Source organism: Bactrocera dorsalis, chromosome 3 (assembly GCF_023373825.1).
Source record: "Bactrocera dorsalis isolate Fly_Bdor chromosome 3, ASM2337382v1, whole genome shotgun sequence".
In the NCBI taxonomy this organism is placed as follows: domain Eukaryota; kingdom Metazoa; phylum Arthropoda; class Insecta; order Diptera; family Tephritidae; genus Bactrocera; species Bactrocera dorsalis.
The window spans coordinates 37,548,337-37,555,651 of NC_064305.1; the positions used below are offsets into that span (position 1 = coordinate 37,548,337).

Sequence of the window (7,315 nt, forward strand, 5' to 3'; positions counted from 1 at the left end):
CGATACAAGCCTCTACGGCTGTGCAACCTGCACACTGTTCGCGCGCCGCGTAGCCACTCAATCAGAGTGGCCAACAAAGGACCTCTGCGGTCAGGAGCTCAAACAGGCAACACAGCTCCCACTCTGACTTGTCCCTTGCAATTCCTGCACTGGCTGGTGCCACTTCCCGACGTGTTCCGGCCTGCACACCACACGTGAGTGGAGTGTCACCTACGTTGCCCCATGCTGCAGGAGTCTGCCCCCGCAACTCACAACAGTGGCGTCGCCAACCAACACCCCAGTGCGACAACCGCCCCCGCGGGTTCTGCAGCTGCAAAAATCACCACCAACACGTCACTCCCTCACCCCCAGGATCATTCACGGACACCCGCAACAAACGAGACTACTTCAATTCAACTGCAACGGACTCCAGAGCAAGATCGAGGAGATAGTTGTACTCATGAATCGGGAACGTATATTGATAGCTGCGGTCCAAGAAACCAAGCTCAACAGCCGCTCAGACCTTCTGAGTTGTGCAGGTTTCAACATCATTCGTAAAGATCGCGAGCGAGATAATGGTGGTGGCCTAGCCTTCATATTGCACAACACCGTGCAGTATCGTCAAATCGATGAAGACATCGACCCCAGGGATACTACCCTAGAATGTCAGGGCATAGCTATCCGGTCAGGCGATGTCGAGCTCGAAATATTTAATATATACATTCCCCCAGTTACATGTTGCCCTACAGGATATCACCCGAATATAGGCGCGCTACTTCGTGGTGAAAACCGTTTGGTACTAGGCGACTTTAACGCGCACCACGATCTTTGGCATTCCTGCCGATCGTAGGGGAATGGAGCTGGCGGAACAGATTGACGATTCGACATTCTGCACAATGAATGACGAAGCTCCCACCAGAGTTATGGGCACCTGTAATAGCTCGCCGGATATTACCATTGCTAGCGGTGGCCTGATAAACAGCATAACCTGGCGACCTATGCTAACTCTTGCATCAGACCATCTGCCCATAATTATCTCGATCGAGAAGCCTCCCGATTTCGTTTCTGTGGACAACCGTACCTTCATTAACTTCAAAAAAGCTAATTGGGTCGGCTTCACAGAATTCACTGAGAGCACCTTCAACGCTCTACCCATTCCTACGGACGTATGCGTTGGCGAACGTCAATTCCGCAAGGTGATCGCAGCAGCTACTGCTCGCTTCATCCCGGCTGGAAGAATAGCGGAAATCCGCCCCAATTTCCCAGCCGAAGCAGCTGTCTTAGCTAATGAGCGCGACACCTTACGCCATGCCGATCCCGGGGATCCCCGAATAAGGGATCTCAATTTGGAGATTCGGCGAATGGTAAATCAACATAAGCGGACGAAATGGATAGAGCACCTGAAGTCCTGCAACCTCTCCACCGGTGTGAGTAAGCTTTGGGCTACTGTCAAAGCTTTGTCTAATCCGAAGAGACACGACGACCGAGTTGAAGTTCAATTCAATGGTCATGCCTCTTCGGACCCGAAGAAGTGCGCGAGCTATTTTAGCCGGCAGTTTACACTGCACCCTTCGGTAGACAAGGCCAAGAGATGTGTTAACCGACGGCTGCGCAAAATGCCAAACAACTGCGCGCCACTTACTTTCACCGATGAGGAGGTTCAGGGTGTCATCAACAAGGCAAAATCCTCCAGATCCATCGGCCCAGACGGAATCAACATGCTAATGTTAAAGCATCTAGGCTCGACGGGAGTAAAATATCTCACCAAGGTCCTCAACCTGTCGCTCACCACTCTTCAAATACCCGATGTGTGGAAAGTCGGAAGAGTGGTCCCATTACTGAAACCTGGGAAACCCGCCAACAAAGGGGAATCTTATCGACCGATAACTCTCCTCTCCCCAGTAGTGAAGACACTAGAGACCTTGTTACTCCCGACCTTCACTCACCACCTGAGCCTAGCCAGCCACCAGCATGGTTTCCGCAAAGTGCACAGCACCACCACAGCACTTAGCGTCATAAACGCCCGGATAGTTCGTGGCCTCAACCAGAAACCACCCTGCGAAAGAACGATCCTCGTAGCGTTGGACATGTCAAAAGCTTTTGACACGGTCAACCACACAACGCTACTGCAGGACATTGAAAAAACCACTCTCCCTCCAGGGCTTAAGAGGTGGACCATGAACTATCTGAACGGTCGTCAGTCATCCGTACTATTTCGAGGTGAAACATCTAAACTTAGAAGAATTAAACAGGGGGTTCCGCAGGGTGGTGTCCTCTCCCCGTTACTGTTTAATTTCTATATCTCAAAACTCCCACAACCACCAGAGGGGGTTTCCATAACCTCGTACACTGATTACTGCACGATATTGACGTCGGGCAATGGAATCGATGGCATGTGTTCGAAAGTGAACAGCTACCTCTCCGACCTTTCTCGTTTCCTCACCGCACGGAATCTCCAACTTTCCCCCACCAAATCCACAGCGACCATATTCACAAACTGGACGAAGGAGTATAGACTTGAGCTTGAAATTGCAGTCGATGGCGTCAAAATTCCGACTGTCAATAACCCTAAAATTTTAGGCGTAACCCTTGATAGTCTATGCTCCTTCTCTCCCCATACGACCGCGATTATCGCCAAAGTACAGAGCCGCAACAAGATCCTCAAGTCGCTAGCCGGCAGCACATGGGGAAAAGACAAAGAAACGTTGTTGGCAACTTACAAGGCAATCGGCCGGCCGGTCCTCAACTACGCAGCACCGATATGGTCGCCTGGATGCAGTGGCACGCAGATGAGGAAACTACAGACCTGCCAAAACACAGCACTCCGGACTACGACGGGATGTCTCTTGATGTTTCCCATCGAACACCTCCATAGTGAGACGCGCATGCTTCCTGTAAAGGAGCATAATGAACTCCTCTCCAGGCAGTTCCTGCTGGGGTGTTTCCGTAGGAATCACCCTTGCAGCCATCTGCTTGGAGCGGAGCCGCCTCCTAGGAGCATCAAGAGTTCATTCCTCGACTACGTCGACGACATCGTACAGTACGCCGACCGCACTTCGGACGCTACAGACTTCAGACAGGCACTGACCGCCATTCACAGTGGAGCCATTAACACCTTCACCGACTCCCTTCCCGTGAATGGCGTTCTTGGAGTCAAAGCACCACCTATTGCAGATGAAGAGCTCCAGTTGCCGCGAGAAACGCGAGTGACCCTAGCGCAACTTCGTTCTGGGTACTGTAGCAGGTTAAACTCCTACTTATCCAGAATTGACCCCGACATATCCAATATATGTCCTGCGTGCAACGAGTCTCCGCATGACACTGGCCACCTCTTTGCATGCCCCACAAACCCAACCCATCTAACACCTTCCTCCCTTTGGTCCGACCCCGTCGAAACAGCGCGTTTTCTGGGCCTACCGTTAGATGACCTCGACGACAACACAGATAACCCTTACCATCCTAACGGGTATAAGCATATCCGTTAAAACAACAACAACAACGTTTTGGCCGGTCAAAAAGGCGCTGATTTGCGCCGATGTGTGTGAGGCATTGTCATGGTGCACAATCATTCGTCTTCTCTTGTTCGTTTTTCGAATTTCTCCAAAGACTTCAGGCAAACAAATGGTGGTGTACCACTCAGAATTGACCGTCCTACGTTGCTCAAGCGGAACAGTCGCCACATGACCAGTTTTTCCAAAGAAACAGGCGAGCATTTTCTTCGAAGGGCTTCTTCCACGAACAACTTTCGTTGGATTTGGCTCGTCGTGGAAGACCCACACGGTCAATTGCTGTTTTGTTTCGGGCTCATACGCATAGATCCATGATTCGTCACCTGTGACGATCTTATAAACGTCTTTTGAAGCACCGCGATCGTATTTTTTCAGCATTTCTTTACACCAATCCACACAGCTTTTTTTGAGCGATTGTCAAATTGTGCGGGATCCAACGAGAACAAACTTTTTTACGGCCAGGTGTTCATGCAATATCGAATGTATGCTGGTGGGAGAAATGCATAGGCATATTATGAGTTCACGTACGGCATGGATGTTTTCTGGCACAACGGCTGTTTTTGGACGACCTTCACGGAATTCGTCTTTGAGCGAGCGTCAGCCACGATTGAATTCATTGTACCAGTTTTTTACAGTGCTATAGGATGGTGCTTCATAGCCATACAAAGATTTTAGTTCATCGATGCACTCTTATCGTGATAATCCACATCGAAAGTTGTAAAAAATGATCGCAAGAAAATATTCACGAGTTAATTCCATTTTTTGGCCGAGATGAATTTTTTAATTCCCTGTAAATAAAACAATTCACTATTAAATGACAAAACGTTCTGAGTGATGTTATGCTAAAAAATGTCAAGCCTTCCAATGGAAATGTCAGATTGCACCTGGCAACACTTAGTGTTGCCTAGGCCAGAAATATATAGAGCAGCCTCCGTATACATTTTTTATTCATTCATTGCACCTTATTTCTTCATTCGTTATGACATTCATGCTCATTATGCGTCCGTTTTCTTAATAGGATGAGAGTTTTGTCAAAAACTTTGCCTATTTTTTATCTAGGATCATTAGCAATTTCCTACTGTCCTAAAAATTTTGGTTTTTTGTAGACAATGATGAAAGCTCAGTGATGTGACTTAAGTTTTAATAAGTTTTGTCATAGTGCTTACCCTTTGGGGCGTTTTCAATCGTTGGATCCAACCAAGTTGTCTATACGTAAGATACTCACCAGGAACTGTATTGTACTATATTCAAAAGCATAGCGATTTTTGCAACAAAGTGACAATATTTAGTCTAAGAGGGTCGCTCCAAACACAAAATTAGATCTTCAGAATGTTTGGTCTGGTTTAGTGGTTGAAGATGACACCGTTATTTTTCTATTTAACAAGAGAAGTAATACAGGTTTAACTGAGCAAAAATATATATTCCGCTTGTTTGCTACCTAATTTCGCCATTAAAACAGGAAAACGATCCCCGACGAAAATTACTTCATTGCGCAAATAACCAAAAAAATATATTATGCGTTCTTGACACCGATTCCAATTCAAAGAGCTACATAGCTTAAAAGCTAGAAGTATACATATATACGATCTCCATAGGAGCAATGACCAATTAGATGGCCCGTTATTAAGATTTCTCCCAACCCAAACATTTAAATGGATATGTTTTAGTGACTTCCCAGCAAGCATATTGGCAAGCGTTTTGTAAATTAAGATTGCAGCAAGCTTGCATAAATAAGAGTTCTGCGAATGTCGTTGACAATTTACTTGCAAATGCAAGTGTTTTGCGAACGTCGTTGACAATTTGCTTGCAAATGCAAGTGTTTTGCGAACGTCGTTGACAATTTGCTTGCAAATGTAAGTGTTCTGCGAACGTCGTTGACAATTTACTTGCAAATGCAAATGTTTTGCGAACGTCGTTGACAATTTGCTTGCAAATGCAAGTGTTTCATAAATTTAAGCAAAACGTGTAGTTCTCGCCGCAAAAGATTGTGCTAATAAGTTGTGTTAATAAATTATGTAAAATTGTTCTTAAGTTGTTAAATTAAGTGCGTTTGATACTTTTAATTGTCATTTGCTATTAAAAAAGGTAATAATCGACTTATTTAATGTCTGCAGCAAAAAAGAAGAAAAGTGTTGTGCGCAGCAGCTTCGAAATTTTTGAACATCTATGGAATTTTTGAACATCCTGAGAACTTTTATTTAGTACAAAAATTAATTTTCAAACTTATTTCCACATCAAGATCTGCTGATAATGATTTTGTACTTCACGGGCTAAGGGTACAAGACTTACATAACTTATATGATAAGCCGTTTCAATCATTATTTTTAATATTTACCGTGCCGAAAATCTCAGTTTTAACAAAACACCGAATCACCATACGCTTGACGAAGTAACATCAAAAGTTATATGCTTCTACACCAGATCGTCTTATATATTTGTGCCACTCATAGCAGATCATGCCGCAGAACAATCTCAATTACATCGTCGACCCCATTAATGATGACATCGCATCCTCACAAACTATTTATGTGATGCAACCAAGTCCAAGCACAACAACAACTTCTTTGGAGAGTGCAACGTCGTCGGGTAAGATATTTATTTTTAAAGGATACTTTTAACATAACACCGCAACACTTTTCTCATATTTGTTTTATATTTTTTTCCGCAGCAATTCAATCAGTAATCATCGACGCATGTCAAAAGGCTGTTGAAAAGGTGAAGGAAAAAAAGAAGCTAATATTGTTGCGCCTAACAGAAAACGTTTAGGGGATGCGCAAAGAAATCATTGATCTTAAAAAAGCGGTATCACATAATAACGCTACTATTATACCAAGCAAGCCGTATGCTAATATTGAAGACTTCCTCAATTTTGAGAAAACTATTCTGGAAGATATAGATAAATTTTCCTTTCTGGTAAGAATTTAAATTTGAAATATCCGGTGACTGTATACTGATGTCGATTTTATTTATATTTTTAGAAGGCAGATCTAAAAAGATGGTCAACATCCAATTCGAGAAAATTTGTTACGAAAGCGTGGCAGAAGATTATGACTGACAACGTTGCTGAGAGCTTTTCCTGGCGAGGAACTGCAGATAAGAAGTGCATTAGGGCCTTCACTGTCGCCACTGCTATTCATCGTAAGTGAAATACGTTTAAAAGGTTTCTAGTTACATTTCTATATTCATATTTAAATTCTATTGCAGAAACTTTCGCTGAAAATGGAGGCAAGGAAGAGGACTTTGTGTTTGCCTCTAAGTCATATTTCCAGTACGCAAAAAATCGTATTAAAATTAAAACAACAAAAAAAGTAAACTAAAATACTAAGTAGTAATGATTTTTTAAATGAAAAAACAATGAAGTTCCTATTTTTATATTTTAATGTAATATTATTCTATGAAGAAACCAAATTTAATATTAAAACTGATTTTTTAAATGTATCAATAAAAAAACATATCCAAAACAAAGTAAATGTTTAAAACGCTTACTTTTTTCATTAAAAATACGTGTTTTAAGCATTTTCAAAACGTGTTTTATAAGCATTTAGAAAACGTGTAATTACGCTACTTAAAAAACATGTTTTGCAATTGTCTTTTAAACGCTTATAAAGTTGGGTCCTTTTCGATTATAAACCCCTTGCTTTGATGTCTTTTGTAAAGGTCACAGCAACGTTTTATAAGTGTTTTGCCTACATTTGAACGCTTACAAAACGCTTATTTTTATATGTAAATGCTGGCTGGGCTTGCATACCCGTCAGGAAGTATTTGTTGTCGCCGTGAACATTTCGAGCTGTTGTTCAGGCGATGATTTTCGGTGCTGTAAACATCTT

At 43.2% G+C, this 7,315-nt stretch overlaps 1 pseudogene; it reads left to right on the forward strand.

Moving 5' to 3' along the window:
• Positions 1 to 5,931: 5,931 nt before the first annotated feature.
• LOC125777393 (uncharacterized) lies at positions 5,932 to 6,928 on the forward strand (annotated as a pseudogene).
• Positions 6,929 to 7,315: the final 387 nt, after the last annotated feature.